This window comes from Ambystoma mexicanum, chromosome 2q, assembly GCF_040938575.1.
Source record: "Ambystoma mexicanum isolate Mex_15411 chromosome 2q, UKY_AmexF1_1, whole genome shotgun sequence".
In the NCBI taxonomy this organism is placed as follows: Eukaryota; Metazoa; Chordata; class Amphibia; order Caudata; family Ambystomatidae; genus Ambystoma; species Ambystoma mexicanum.
Genome location: NC_090924.1, coordinates 705,073,967 through 705,090,870, shown reverse-complemented (window position 1 = coordinate 705,090,870; position 16,904 = coordinate 705,073,967).

Genomic DNA, 16,904 nt, shown 5'->3' with positions numbered 1-16,904 from the left:
AACTGTGTTCACAAAGTTGCATTTAGACAATCTCCAAATAGCATATCTGTGGCTTAATTGCATTTGAAAGTCTGCCAATAGCATATCTGTGGCATAACTGCATGTAGAAAGTCTGCCAATAGCATATCTGTGGCATAATTGCATTTGAAAGTCTCCCAATAGCTTATCTGTGGCATAATTGCATTTGAATGTCTCCCAATAGCGTATCAGTGGCATAATTGTATTTAGAAAGTTGCATTTAGATAATCTCCCAATAGCATATCTGTGGCTTAATTGCATTCGAAAATCTCCCAATAGCATATCTGTGGTTTAATTGAATTTGAAAATCTCTCAATAGCTTATCTGTGGCTTAATTGCATTTGAAAGTCTCCCAATAGCTTACCTGTGGCATAATTGCATTTGAAAGTCTCCCAATAGCGTATCAGTGGCATAATTGTATTTAGAAAGTTGCATTTAGATAATCTCCCAATAGCATATCTGTGGTTTAAGTGCATTTGAAAGTCTCCTAATAGCTTATCTGTGGCATAATTGCATTTGAAAGTCTCCCCGTAGCTCATCTGTGGCATAATTGCAATTGAAAGTCTCCCAATATCTTATCTGTGGCATAATTGTATTTGAAAGTTGCATTTAGATAATCTCCCAATAGCATATCTGTGGCTTAATTGCATTTGAAGCTCTCCCAATACCTTATCTGTGGCATAACTGTGTTCAGAAAGTTGCATTTACATAATCTCCCAATAGCATATCTGTGGCATAATTGCATTTGAAAGTCTCCCAATACCTTATCTGTGGCATAATTGTATTTAGAAAGTTGCATTTAGATAATCTCCCAATAGCATATCTGTGGCTTAATTGCATTCGAAAATCTCCCAATAGCATATCTGTGGTTTAATTGAATTTGAAAATCTCTCAATAGCTTATCTGTGGCTTAATTGCATTTAAAAGTCTCCCAATAGCTTACCTGTGGCATAACTGCATTTGAAAGTCTCCCAATAGCTTATCAGTGGCATAATTGTTTATGGAAAGTTGCATTTAGATAATCTCCCAATAGCATATCTGTGGCTTAATTGAATTTGAAAATCGTTCAATAGTTTATCTGTCGCTTAATTGCATTTGAAAGTCTCCCAATAGTTACCCGTGGCATAATTGCCTTTGAAAGTCTCCCAATAGCTTATCTGTGGCTTAATTGCATTTGAAAGTCTCCCAATAGCTTATCTGTGGCATAATTGTATTTGAAAGTCTCCCAATAGATTATCTGTGGCTTAATTGCATTTGAAAGTCTCCCATTAGCATATCTGTGATATAATTGTATTTAGAAAGTCTCCCAATAGCTTATCTGTGGCATAATTGCATTTAGAAAGTTGCATTTAAATAATCTCCCAATAGCATATCTGTGGCTTAATTGCATTTGAAGCTCCCCAAATAACTTATCTGTGGCATACCTGTGTTCAGAAAGTTGCATTTAGATAATCTCCCAATAACATATCTGTGGCTTAATTGCATTTGAAAGTCTCCCAATAGCTTATCTGTGGCATAATTGCATTTGAATGTCTCCCAATAGCGTATCAGTGGCATAATAGTATTTAGAAAGTTGCATTTAGATAATCTCCCAATAGCATATCTGTGGCTTAATTGCATTCGAAAATCTCCCAATAGCATATCTGTGGTTTAATTGAATTTGAAAATCTCTCAATAGCTTATCTGTGGCTTAATTGCATTTGAAGCTCTCCCAATAACTTATCTGTGGCATAATTTTGTTTAGAAAGTTGCATTTAGATGATTTCCCAATAGCATATCTGTAGCTTAATTGCATTTGAAAGTCTCCCAATTGCTTATCTGTGGCATAATTGCATTTAGAAAGTCTGCCAATAGCATATCTGTGGCATAATTGCATTTGAAAGTCTCCCAATAGCTTATCTGTGGCATAATTGCATTTGAATGTCTCCCAATAGCGTATCGGTGGCATTATTGTATTTAGAAAGTTGCATTTAGATAATCTCCCAATAGCATATCTGTTGCTTAATTGCATTCGAAAATCTCCCAATAGCATATCTGTGGTTTAATTGATTTTGAAAATCTCCCAATAGCTTACCTGTGACATAACTGCATTTGAAAGTCTCCCAATAGCGTATCAGTGGCATAATTGTTTATGGAAAGTTGCATTTAGATAATCTCCCAATAGCATATCTGTGGTTTAAGTGCATTTGAAAGTCTCCCAATAGCTTATCTGTGGCATAGTTGCATTTGAAAGTCTCCCAATAGCTCGTCTGTGGCATAATTGCATTTGAAAGTCTCCCAATAGTTTATCTGTAGCATAATTGCACTTGAAAGTCTCCCAATACCTTATCTGTGGTATAATTGTATTAGAAAGTTGCATTTAGATAATCTCCCAATAGCATAACTGTGGCGTAATTGCATTTGAAAGTCTCCCAATACCTTATGTGTTGCATAATTGCATTTAGAAAGTCTGCCAATAGCATATCTGTGGCATAATTGCACTTGAAAGTCTCCCAATAGCTTATCTGCAGCATAAATGTATTTAGAATGTTGCATTTAAATAATCTCCCAATAGCATATCTGTGGCTTTATTTCATTTGGAAGTCTCCCAATAGCTTATCTGTGGCATAATTGCATCTGAAAGTCTCCCAATATCTTATCTGTGGCATAATTGCATTTAGAAAGTCTGCCAATAGTGTATCTGTGGCATAATTGCATTTGAAAGTCTCCCAATAGCTTATCTGTGGCATAATTGTATTTAGAAATTCTCCCAATAGCTTATCAGTGGCATAATTGCATTTAGAAAGTTGCATTTAGATAATCTCCCAATAGCATATCTGTGGCTTAATTGCATTTGCAGCTCTCCCAATAATTTATCTGTGGCATAACTGGGTTCAGAAAGTTGCATTTAGATAATCTCCCAATAGCATATCTGTGGCTTAATTGCATTTGAAGCTCTCCCAATAACTTATCTGTGGCATAACTGTGTTCACAAAGTTGCATTTAGACAATCTCCAAATAGCATATCTGTGGCTTAATTGCATTTGAAAGTCTGCCAATAGCATATCTGTGGCATAACTGCATGTAGAAAGTCTGCCAATAGCATATCTGTGGCATAATTGCATTTGAAAGTCTCCCAATAGCTTATCTGTGGCATAATTGCATTTGAATGTCTCCCAATAGCGTATCAGTGGCATAATTGTATTTAGAAAGTTGCATTTAGATAATCTCCCAATAGCATATCTGTGGCTTAATTGCATTCGAAAATCTCCCAATAGCATATCTGTGGTTTAATTGAATTTGAAAATCTCTCAATAGCTTATCTGTGGCTTAATTGCATTTGAAAGTCTCCCAATAGCTTACCTGTGGCATAATTGCATTTGAAAGTCTCCCAATAGCGTATCAGTGGCATAATTGTATTTAGAAAGTTGCATTTAGATAATCTCCCAATAGCATATCTGTGGTTTAAGTGCATTTGAAAGTCTCCTAATAGCTTATCTGTGGCATAATTGCATTTGAAAGTCTCCCCGTAGCTCATCTGTGGCATAATTGCAATTGAAAGTCTCCCAATATCTTATCTGTGGCATAATTGTATTTGAAAGTTGGATTTAGATAATCTCCCAATAGCATATCTGTGGCTTAATTGCATTTGAAGCTCTCCCAATACCTTATCTGTGGCATAACTGTGTTCAGAAAGTTGCATTTACATAATCTCCCAATAGCATATCTGTGGCATAATTGCATTTGAAAGTCTCCCAATACCTTATCTGTGGCATAATTGTATTTAGAAAGTTGCATTTAGATAATCTCCCAATAGCATATCTGTGGCTTAATTGCATTCGAAAATCTCCCAATAGCATATCTGTGGTTTAATTGAATTTGAAAATCTCTCAATAGGTTATCTGTGGCTTAATTGCATTTAAAAGTCTCCCAATAGCTTACCTGTGGCATAACTGCATTTGAAAGTCTCCCAATAGCTTATCAGTGGCATAATTGTTTATGGAAAGTTGCATTTAGATAATCTCCCAATAGCATATCTGTGGCTTAATTGAATTTGAAAATCGTTCAATAGTTTATCTGTCGCTTAATTGCATTTGAAAGTCTCCCAATAGCTTACCCGTGGCATAATTGCCTTTGAAAGTCTCCCAATAGCTTATCTGTGGCTTAATTGCATTTGAAAGTCTCCCAATAGCTTATCTGTGGCATAATTGTATTTGAAAGTCTCCCAATAGATTATCTGTGGCTTAATTGCATTTGAAAGTCTCCCATTAGCATATCTGTGATATAATTGTATTTAGAAAGTCTCCCAATAGCTTATCTGTGGCATAATTGCATTTAGAAAGTTGCATTTAAATAATCTCCCAATAGCATATCTGTGGCTTAATTGCATTTGAAGCTCCCCAAATAACTTATCTGTGGCATACCTGTGTTCAGAAAGTTGCATTTAGATAATCTCCCAATAACATATCTGTGGCTTAATTGCATTTGAAAGTCTCCCAATAGCTTATCTGTGGCATAATTGCATTTGAATGTCTCCCAATAGCGTATCAGTGGCATAATTGTATTTAGAAAGTTGCATTTAGATAATCTCCCAATAGCATATCTGTGGCTTAATTGCATTCGAAAATCTCCCAATAGCATATCTGTGGTTTAATTGAATTTGAAAATCTCTCAATAGCTTATCTGTGGCTTAATTGCATTTGAAAGTCTCCTAATAGCTTATCTGTGGCATAATTGCATTTGAAAGTCTCCCCATAGCTCATCTGTGGCATAATTGCAATTGAAAGTCTCCCAATATCTTATCTGTGGCATAATTGTATTTAAAAGTTGCATTTAGATAATCTCCCAATAGCATATCTGTGGCTTAATTGCATTTGAAGCTCTCCCAATAACTTATCTATGGCATAACTGTGTTCAGAAAGTTGCATTTACATAATCTCCCAATAGCATATCTGTGGCATAATTGCATTTGAAAGTCTCCCAATACCTTATCTGTGGCATAATTGTATTTAGAAAGTTGCATTTAGATAATCTCCCAATAGCATATCTGTGGCTTAATTGCATTCGAAAATCTCCCAATAGCATATCTGTGGTTTAATTGAATTTGAAAATCTCTCAATAGCTTATCTGTGGCTTAATTGCATTTGAAAGTCTCCCAATAGCTTACCTGTGGCATAACTGCATTTGAAAGTCTCCCAATAGCTTATCAGTGGCATAATTGTTTATGGAAAGTTGCATTTAGATAATCTCCCAATAGCATATCTGTGGCTTAATTGAATTTGAAAATCGTTCAATAGTTTATCTGTGGTTTAATTGCATTTGAAAGTCTCCCAATAGCTTACCCGTGGCATAATTGCCTTTGAAAGTCTCCCAATAGTTTATCTGTGGCTTAATTGCATTTGAAAGTCTCCCAATAGCTTATCTGTGGCATAATTGTATTTGAAAGTCTCCCAATAGATTATCTGTGGCTTAATTGCATTTGAAAGTCTCCCATTAGCATATATGTGGTATAATTGTATTTAGAAAGTCTCCCAATAGCTTATCTGTGGCATAATTGCATTTAGAAAGTTGCATTTAAATAATCTCCCAATAGCATATCTGTGGCTTAATTGCATTTGAAGCTCCCCAAATAACTTATCTGTGGCATACCTGTGTTCAGAAAGGTGCATTTTGATAATCTCCCAATAGCATATCTGTGGATTAATTGCATTTGATAGTCTCCCAATAGCTTATCTGTGGCATAATTGTATTTAGAAAGTTGCATTTAGATAATCTCCCAATAGCATATCTGTGGCTTAATTGCATTTGAAGCTCCTCAAATAATTTATCTGTGGCATACCTGTGTTCAGAAAGTTGCATTTAGATAATCTCCCAATAACATATCTGTGGCTTAATTGCATTTGAAAGTCTCCCAATAGCTTATCTGTGGCATAATTGTGTTTAGAAAGTTGCATTCCGATAATCCCCCAATAGCATATCTGTGGCTTAATTGCATTTGAAAGTCTCCCAATAGCTTATCTGTGGATTAATTGCATTTGATAGTCTCCCAATAGCTTATCTGTGGCATAATTGTATTTAGAAAGTTGCATTTAGATAATCTCCCAATAGCATATCTGTGGCTTAATTGCATTTGAAGCTCCTCAAATAATTTATCTGTGGGATACCTGTGTTCAGAAAGTTGCATTTAGATAATCTCCCAATAACATATCTGTGGCTTAATTGCATTTGAAAGTCTCCCAATAGCTTATCTGTGGCATAATTGTGTTTAGAAAGTTGCATTCCGATAATTCCCCAATAGCATATCTGTGGCTTAATTGCATTTGAAAGTCTCCCAATAGCTTATCTGTGGCATTATTGCATCTGAAAGTCTCCCAATAGCTTATCTGTGGCATAATTGTATTTAGAAAGTTGCATTTAGATAATCTCCCAATAGCATATCTTTGCCTTAATTGCATTTGAAGCTCTCCCAATGACTTGTCTGTGGCATAACTGTGTTCAGAAAGTTGCATTTAGATAATCTCCCAATAGAATATCTGTGGCATAATTCCATTTGAAAGTCTCCCAATAGTTTATCTGTAGCATAATTGCACTTGAAAGTCTCCCAATACCTTATCTGTGGCATAATTGTATTAGAAAGTTGCATTTAGATAATCTCCCAATAGCATATCTGTGGCTTAATTGCATTCGAAAAATCTCCTAATAGCATATCTGTGGCTTCATTGAATTTGAAAATCGCTAAATAGTTTATCTGTGGCTTAATTGCATTTGAAAGTCTCCCAATAGCTTACCCGTGGCATAATTGCCTTTGAAAGTCTCCCAATAGCTTATCTGTGGCTTAATTGCATTTGAAAGTCTCCCAATAGCTTATCTGTCGCATAATTGTATTTGAAAGTCTCCCAATAGATTATCTGTGGCTTAATTGCATTTGAAAGTCTCCCATTAGCATATCTGTGGCATAATTGCATTTAGAAAGTTGCATTTAAATAATCTCCCAATAGCATATCTGTGGCTTAATTGCATTTGAAGCTCCCCAAATAACTTATCTGTGGCATACCTGTGTTCAGAAAGTTGCATTTTGATAATCTCCCAATAGCATATCTGTGGCTTAATTGCATTTGATAGTCTCCCAATAGCTTATCTGTGGCATAATTGTATTTAGAAAGTTGCATTTAGATAATCTCCCAATAGCATATCTGTGGCTTAATTGCATTTGAAGCTCTTCAAATAATTTATCTGTGGCATACCTGTGTTCAGAAAGTTGCATTTAGATAATCTCCCAATAACATATCTGTGGCTTAATTGCATTTGAAAGTCTCCCAATAGCTTATCTGTGGCATAATTGTGTTTAGAAAGGTGCATTCCGATAATCCCCCAATAGCATATCTGTGGCTTAATTGCATTTGAAAGTCTCCCAATAGCTTATCTGTGGCATTATTGCATCTGAAAGTCTCCCAATAGCTTATCCGTGGCATAATTGTATTTAGAAAGTTGCACTTCGATAATCTCCCAATAGCATATTTGTGGCTTAACTACATTTGAAAGTCTCCCAATAGCTTATCTGTGGCATAATTGTATTTAGAAAGTTGCATTTAGATAATCTCCCAATAGCATATCTTTGGTTTAATTGCATTTGAAGCTCTCCCAATGACTTGTCTGTGGCATAACTGTGTTCAGAAAGTTGCATTTAGATAATCTCCCAATAGAATATCTGTGGCATAATTCCATTTGAAAGTCTCCCAATAGTTTATCTGTAGCATAATTGCACTTGAAAGTCTCCCAATACCTTATCTGTGGCATAATTGTATTAGAAAGTTGCATTTAGATAATCTCCCAATAGCATATCTGTGGCTTAATTGCATTCGAAAATCTCCTAATAGCATATCTGTGGCTTCATTGAATTTGAAAATCGCTCAATAGTTTATCTGTGGCTTAATTGCATTTGAAAGTCTCTCAATAGCTTATCTGTGGCATAATTGTATTTGAAAGTCTCCCAATAGCTTATCTGTGGCTTAATTTTATTTGAAAGTCTCCCAATAGCATATCTGTGGCATAATTGAATTTAGAAAGTTGCATTTAGATAATCTCCCAATAGCATATCTGTGGCTTAATGGCATTTGAAAGTCTCCCATGAGCGTATCTGTGGCATAATTGTATTTAGAAAGTCTCGCAATAGCTTATCTGTGGCATAATTGTGTTTAGAAAGTTGCATTTAGATAATCTCCCAATAGCATATCTGTGGTTTAATTGCATTTGAAGCTCTCCCAATAACTTAGCTGTGGCATATCTGTGTTCAGAAAGTTGCATTTAGATAATCTCCCAATAGCATATCTGTGGCATAATTGCATTTGAAGCTCTCCCAATACCTTATCTGTGGCATAATTGCATTTAGAAAGTCTCCCAATACCTTATCTGTGGCATAATTGCATTTAGAAAGTCTGCCAATAGCATATCTGTGGCATAATTGCACTTGAAAGTCTCCCAATAGCTTATCTGTGGCATACATGTATTTAGAAAGTTGCATTTAAATAATCTCCCAATAGCATATCTCTGGCTTTATTGCATTTGGAAGTCTCCCAATACCTTATCTGCGGAATAATTGCATCCGAAAGTCTCCCTATAGCTTATCTGTGGCATATTTGCATTTAGCAAGTCTCCCAATAGCTTATCTTTGGCATAATTGCATCTGAAAGTCTCCCAATATCTTATTTGTGGCATAATTGCATTTAGAAAGTCTGCCAATAGCATATCCGTGGCATAATTGCATTTAGAAAGTCTGGCAATAGCAAATCTGTGGCATAATTGCATTGGAAAGTCTCCCAATAGCTTATCTGTGGCATAAATGTATTTAGAAAGTTGAACTTAGATAATTTCCCAATAGCATATCTGTGGCTTAATTGCATTTGATGCTCTCCCAATAACTTTTCTGTGGCATAACTGTGTTCAGAAAGTTGCATTTAGATAATCCCTCAATAGAATATCTGTGGCATAATTGCATTTGAAAGTCTCCCAATAGTGTATCTGTAGCATAATTGCACTTGAAAGTCTCCCAATACCTTATCTGTGGCAAAAATTGTATTAGAAAGTTGCATTTAGATAATCTCCCAATAGCATATCTGTGGCATAATTGCATTTGAAAGACTCCCAATAGCTTATCTGTTGCATAATTATATTTAGAAAGTTGCATTTAGATAATCTCCCAATAGCATATCTGTGGCATAATTGCATTTGAAGCTCTCCAAATACCTTATCTGTGGCATAATTGCATTTAGAAAGTCTGCCAATAGCATATCTGTGGCATAATTGCATTTAGAAAGTCTGTCAATCGCATATCTGTGGCATAATTGCATTTGATAGTCTCCCAAAAGCTTACCTCTGGCATAATTGCATTTGAAAGTCTCACAATAGCTTATCTGTGGCATAATTGCATTTGAAAGTCTCCCAATAGCGTATCGGTGGCATAATTGTATTTAGGAAGTTGCATTTAGATAATCTCCCAATAGCATATCTGTGGCTTAAGTGCATTTGAAAGTCTCCCAATAGTTTATCTGTGGCATAATTGCATTTGAAAGTCTCCCAATAGCTCATCTGTGGCATAACTGTTCAGAAAGTTGCATTTGCATAATCTCCCAATAGCATACATGTGGCATAATTGCATTTGAAAGTCTCCCAATACCTTATCTGTGGCATAAGTGCATTTGGAAAGTCTGCCAATAGCATATCTGTGGCATATGTGCACTTGAAAGTCTCCCGATAGTTTATCTGTGGCATAATTGTATTTAGAAAGTTGCATTTAAATAATCTCCCAATAGCATATCTGTGGCTTTATTTCATTTGAAAGTCTCCCAATAGCTTATCTATGGCATAATTGCATCTGAAAGTCTCCCAATAGCTTATCTGTGGCATAATTGCATTTAGAAAGTCTCCCAATAGCTTATCTGTGGCATAATTGCATCTGAAAGTCTCCCAATATCTTATCTGTGGCATAATTGCATTTAGAAAGTCTGCCAATAGTATATCTGTGGCATAATTGCATTTCAAAGTCTCCCAATAGCTTATCTGTGGCATAATTGTATTTAGAAAGTTGCACTTAGATAATTTCCCAATAGCATATCTGTGGTTTAATTGCATTTGAAACTCCCCCAATACCTTATCTGTGGCATAACTGTATTTAGAAAGTTGCATTTAGATAATCTCCCAATAGCATATCTGTTGTTTAACTGCATCTGAAAGTCTCCCATTAGCGTATCTGTGGTATAATTGTATTTAGAAAGTCTCCCAATAGCTTATTAGTGGCAGAATTGCATTTAGAAAGTTGCATTTAGATAATCTCCCAATAGCATATCTGTGGCTTAATTGCATTTGAAGCTCTCCCAATAATTTATCTGTGGCATAACTGGGTTCAGAAAGTTGCATTTAGATAATCTCCCAATAGCATATCTGTGGCTTAATTGCATTTGAAGCTCTCCCAATAACTTATCTGTGGCATAATTTTATTTAGAAAGTTGCATTTAGATGATTTCCCAATAGCATATCTGTAGCTTAATTGCATTTGAAAGTCTCCCAATTGCTTATCTGTGGCATAATTGCATTTAGAAAGTCTGCCAATAGCATATCTGTGGCATAATTGCATTTGAATGTCTCCCAATAGCGTATCGGTGGCATTATTGTATTTAGAAAGTTGCATTTAGATAATCTCCCAATAGCATATCTGTTGCTTAATTGCATTCGAAAATCTCCCAATAGCATATCTGTGGTTTAATTGATTTTGAAAATCTCCCAATAGCTTACCTGTGACATAACTGCATTTGAAAGTCTCCCAATAGCGTATCAGTGGCATAATTGTTTATGGAAAGTTGCATTTAGATAATCTCCCAATAGCATATCTGTGGTTTAAGTGCATTTGAAAGTCTCCCAATAGCTTATCTGTGGCATAGTTGCATTTGAAAGTTTCCCAATAGCTCGTCTGTGGCATAATTGCATTTGAAAGTCTCCCAATAGTTTATCTGTAGCATAATTGCACTTGAAAGTCTCCCAATACCTTATCTGTGGTATAATTGTATTAGAAAGTTGCATTTAGATAATCTCCCAATAGCATAACTGTGGCATAATTGCATTTGAAAGTCTCCCAATACCTTATGTGTTGCATAATTGCATTTAGAAAGTCTGCCAATAGCATATCTGTGGCATAATTGCACTTAAAAGTCTCCCAATAGCTTATCTGTGGCATAATTGCATCTGAAAGTCTCCCAATATCTTATCTGTGGCATAATTGCATTTAGAAAGTCTGCCAATAGTGTATCTGTGGCATAATTGCATTTGAAAGTCTCCCAATAGCTTATCTGTGGCATAATTGTATTTAGAAATTCTCCCAATAGCTTATCAGTGGCATAATTGCATTTAGAAAGTTGCATTTAGATAATCTCCCAATAGCATATCTGTGGCTTAATTGCATTTGCAGCTCTCCCAATAATTTATCTGTGGCATAACTGGGTTCAGAAAGTTGCATTTAGATAATCTCCCAATAGCATATCTGTGGCTTAATTGCATTTGAAGCTCTCCCAATAACTTATCTGTGGCATAACTGTGTTCACAAAGTTGCATTTAGACAATCTCCAAATAGCATATCTGTGGCTTAATTGCATTTGAAAGTCTGCCAATAGCATATCTGTGGCATAACTGCATGTAGAAAGTCTGCCAATAGCATATATGTGGCATAATTGCATTTGAAAGTCTCCCAATAGCTTATCTGTGGCATAATTGCATTTGAATGTCTCCCAATAGCGTATCAGTGGCATAATTGTATTTAGAAAGTTGCATTTAGATAATCTCCCAATAGCATATCTGTGGCTTAATTGCATTCGAAAATCTCCCAATAGCATATCTGTGGTTTAATTGAATTTGAAAATCTCTCAATAGCTTATCTGTGGCTTAATTGCATTTGAAAGTCTCCCAATAGCTCACCTGTGGCATAATTGCATTTGAAAGTCTCCCAATAGCGTATCAGTGGCATAATTGTATTTAGAAAATTGCATTTAGATAATCTCCCAATAGCATATCTGTGGTTTAAGTGCATTTGAAAGTCTCCTAATAGCTTATCTGTGGCATAATTGCATTTGAAAGTCTCCCCGTAGCTCATCTGTGGCATAATTGCAATTGAAAGTCTCCCAATATCTTATCTGTGGCATAATTGTATTTGAAAGTTGCATTTAGATAATCTCCCAATAGCATATCTGTGGCTTAATTGCATTTGAAGCTCTCCCAATACCTTATCTGTGGCATAACTGTGTTCAGAAAGTTGCATTTACATAATCTCCCAATAGCATATCTGTGGCATAATTGCATTTGAAAGTCTCCCAATACCTTATCTGTGGCATAATTGTATTTAGAAAGTTGCATTTAGATAATCTCCCAATAGCATATCTGTGGCTTAATTGCATTCGAAAATCTCCCAATAGCATATCTGTGGTTTAATTGAATTTGAAAATCTCTCAATAGCTTATCTGTGGCTTAATTGCATTTGAAAGTCTCCCAATAGCTTACCTGTGGCATAACTGCATTTGAAAGTCTCCCAATAGCTTATCAGTGGCATAATTGTTTATGGAGAGTTGCATTTAGATAATCTCCCAATAGCATATCTGTGGCTTAATTGAATTTGAAAATCGTTCAATAGTTTATCTGTCGCTTAATTGCATTTGAAAGTCTCCCAATAGCTTACCCGTGGCATAATTGCCTTTGAAAGTCTCCCAATAGCTTATCTGTGGCTTAATTGCATTTGAAAGTCTCCCAATAGCTTATCTGTGGCATAATTGTATTTGAAAGTCTCCCAATAGATTATCTGTGGCTTAATTGCATTTGAAAGTCTCCCAATAGCATATCTGTGATATAATTGTATTTAGAAAGTCTCCCAATAGCTTATCTGTGGCATAATTGCATTTGAAGCTCCCCAAATAACTTATCTGTGGCATACCTGTGTTCAGAAAGTTGCATTTAGATAATCTCCCAATAACATATCTGTGGCTTAATTGCATTTGAAAGTCTCCCAATAGCTTATCTGTGGCATAATTGCATTTGAATGTCTCCCAATAGCGTATCAGTGGCATAATTGTATTTAGAAAGTTGCATTTAGATAATCTCCCAATAGCATATCTGTGGCTTAATTGCATTCGAAAATCTCCCAATAGCATATCTGTGGTTTAATTGAATTTGAAAATCTCTCAATAGCTTATCTGTGGCTTAATTGCATTTGAAAGTCTCCTAATAGCTTATCTGTGGCATAATTGCATTTGAAAGTCTCCCCATAGCTCATCTGTGGCATAATTGCAATTGAAAGTCTCCCAATATCTTATCTGTGGCATAATTGTATTTAAAAGTTGCATTTAGATAATCTCCCAATAGCATATCTGTGGCTTAATTGCATTTGAAGCTCTCCCAATAACTTATCTATGGCATAACTGTGTTCAGAAAGTTGCATTTACATAATCTCCCAATAGCATATCTGTGGCATAATTGCATTTGAAAGTCTCCCAATACCTTATCTGTGGCATAATTGTATTTAGAAAGTTGCATTTAGATAATCTCCCAATAGCATATCTGTGGCTTAATTGCATTCGAAAATCTCCCAATAGCATATCTGTGGTTTAATTGAATTTGAAAATCTCTCAATAGCTTATCTGTGGCTTAATTGCATTTGAAAGTCTCCCAATAGCTTACCTGTGGCATAACTGCATTTGAAAGTCTCCCAATAGCTTATCAGTGGCATAATTGTTTATGGAAAGTTGCATTTAGATAATCTCCCAATAGCATATCTGTGGCATAATTGAATTTGAAAATCGTTCAATAGTTTATCTGTGGTTTAATTGCATTTGAACGTCTCCCAATAGCTTACCCGTGGCATAATTGCCTTTGAAAGTCTCCCAATAGTTTATCTGTGGCTTAATTGCATTTGAAAGTCTCCCAATAGCTTATCTGTGGCATAATTGTATTTGAAAGTCTCCCAATAGATTACCTGTGGCTTAATTGCATTTGAAAGTCTCCCATTAGCATATATGTGGTATAATTGTATTTAGAAAGTCTCCCAATAGCTTATCTGTGGCATAATTGCATTTAGAAAGTTGCATTTAAATAATCTCCCAATAGCATATCTGTGGCTTAATTGCATTTGAAGCTCGCCAAATAACTTATCTGTGGCATACCTGTGTTCAGAAAGGTGCATTTTGATAATCTCCCAATAGCATATCTGTGCATTAATTGCATTTGATAGTCTCCCAATAGCTTATCTGTGGCATAATTGTATTTAGAAAGTTGCATTTAGATAATCTCCCAATAGCATATCTGTGGCTTAATTGCATTTGAAGCTCCTCAAATAATTTATCTGTGGCATACCTGTGTTCAGAAAGTTGCATTTAGATAATCTCCCAATAACATATCTGTGGCTTAATTGCATTTGAAAGTCTCCCAATAGCTTATCTGTGGCATAATTGTGTTTAGAAAGTTGCATTCCGATAATCCCCCAATAGCATATCTGTGGCTTAATTGCATTTGAAAGTCTCCCAATAGCTTATCTGTGGATTAATTGCATTTGATAGTCTCCCAATAGCTTATCTGTGGCATAATTGTATTTAGAAAGTTGCATTTAGATAATCTCCCAATAGCATATCTGTGGCTTAATTGCATTTGAAGCTCCTCAAATAATTTATCTGTGGCATACCTGTGTTCAGAAAGTTGCATTTAGATAATCTCCCAATAACATATCTGTGGCTTAATTGCATTTGAAAGTCTCCCAATAGCTTATCTGTGGCATAATTGTGTTTAGAAAGTTGCATTCCGATAATCACCCAATAGCATATCTGTGGCTTAATTGCATTTGAAAGTCTCCCAATAGCTTATCTGTGGCATTATTGCATCTGAAAGTCTCCCAATAGCTTATCTGTGGCATAATTGTATTTAGAAAGTTGCATTTAGATAATCTCCCAATAGCATATCTTTGCTTTAATTGCATTTGAAGCTCTCCCAATGACTTGTCTGTGGCATAACTGTGTTCAGAAAGTTGCATTTAGATAATCTCCCAATAGAATATCTGTGGCATAATTCCATTTGAAAGTCTCCCAATAGTGTATCTGTAGCATAATTGCACTTGAAAGTCTCCCAATACCTTATCTGTGGCATAATTGTATTAGAAAGTTGCATTTAGATAATCTCCCAATAGCATATCTGTGGCTTAATTGCATTCGAAAATCTCCTAATAGCATATCTGTGGCTTCATTGAATTTGAAAATCGCTCAATAGTTTATCTGTGGCTTAATTGCATTTGAAAGTCTCCCAATAGCTTACCCGTGGCATAATTGCCTTTGAAAGTCTCCCAATAGCTTATCTGTGGCTTAATTGCATTTGAAAGTCTCCCAATAGCTTATCTGTGGCATAATTGTATTTGAAAGTCTCCCAATAGATTATCTGTGGCTTAATTGCATTTGAAAGTCTCCCATTAGCATATCTGTGGCATAATTGCATTTAGAAAGTTGCATTTAAATAATCTCCCAATAGCATATCTGTGGCTTAATTGCATTTGAAGCTCCCCAAATAACTTATCTGTGGCATACCTGTGTTCAGAAAGTTGCATTTTGATAATCTCCCAATAGCATATCTGTGGCTTAATTGCATTTGATAGTCTCCCAATAGCTTATCTGTGGCATAATTGTATTTAGAAAGTTGCATTTAGATAATCTCCCAATAGCATATCTGTGGCTTAATTGCATTTGAAGCTCTTCAAATAATTTATCTGTGGCATACCTGTGTTCAGAAAGTTGCATTTAGATAATCTCCCAATAACATATCTGTGGCTTAATTGCATTTGAAAGTCTCCCAATAGCTTATCTGTGGCATAATTGTGTTTAGAAAGGTGCATTCCGATAATTCCCCAATAGCATATCTGTGGCTTAATTGCATTTGAAAGTCTCCGAATAGCTTATCCGTGGCATAATTGTATTTAGAAAGTTGCACTTAGATAATCTCCCAATAGCATATTTGTGGCTTAACTACATTTGAAAGTCTCCCAATAGCTTATCTGTGGCATAATTGTATTTAGAAAGTTGCATTTAGATAATCTCCCAATAGCATATCTTTGGTTTAATTGCATTTGAAGCTCTCCCAATGACTTGTCTGTGGCATAACTGTGTTCAGAAAGTTGCATTTAGATAATCTCCCAATAGAATATCTGTGGCATAATTCCATTTGAAAGTCTCCCAATAGTTTATCTGTAGCATAATTGCACTTGAAAGTCTCCCAATACCTTATCTGTGGCATAATTGTATTAGAAAGTTGCATTTAGATAATCTCCCAATAGCATATCTGTGGCTTAATTGCATTCGAAAATCTCCTAATAGCATATCTGTGGCTTCATTGAATTTGAAAATCGCTCAATAGTTTATCTGTGGCTTAATTGCATTTGAAAGTCTCTCAATAGCTTATCTGTGGCATAATTGTATTTGAAAGTCTCCCAATAGCTTATCTGTGGCTTAATTTTATTTGAAAGTCTCCCAATAGCATATCTGTGGCATAATTGAATTTAGAAAGTTGCATTTAGATAATCTCCCAATAGCATATCTGTGGCTTAATGGCATTTGAAAGTCTCCCATGAGCGTATCTGTGGCATAATTGTATTTAGAAAGTCTCGCAATAGCTTATCTGTGGCATAATTGTGTTTAGAAAGTTGCATTTAGATAATCTCCCAATAGCATATCTGTGGTTTAATTGCATTTGAAGCTCTCCCAATAACTTAGCTGTGGCATATCTGTGTTCAGAAAGTTGCATTTAGATAATCTCCCAATAGCATATCTGTGGCATAATTGCATTTGAAGCTCTCCCAATACCTTATCTGTGGCATAATTGCATTTAGAAAGTCTCCCAATACC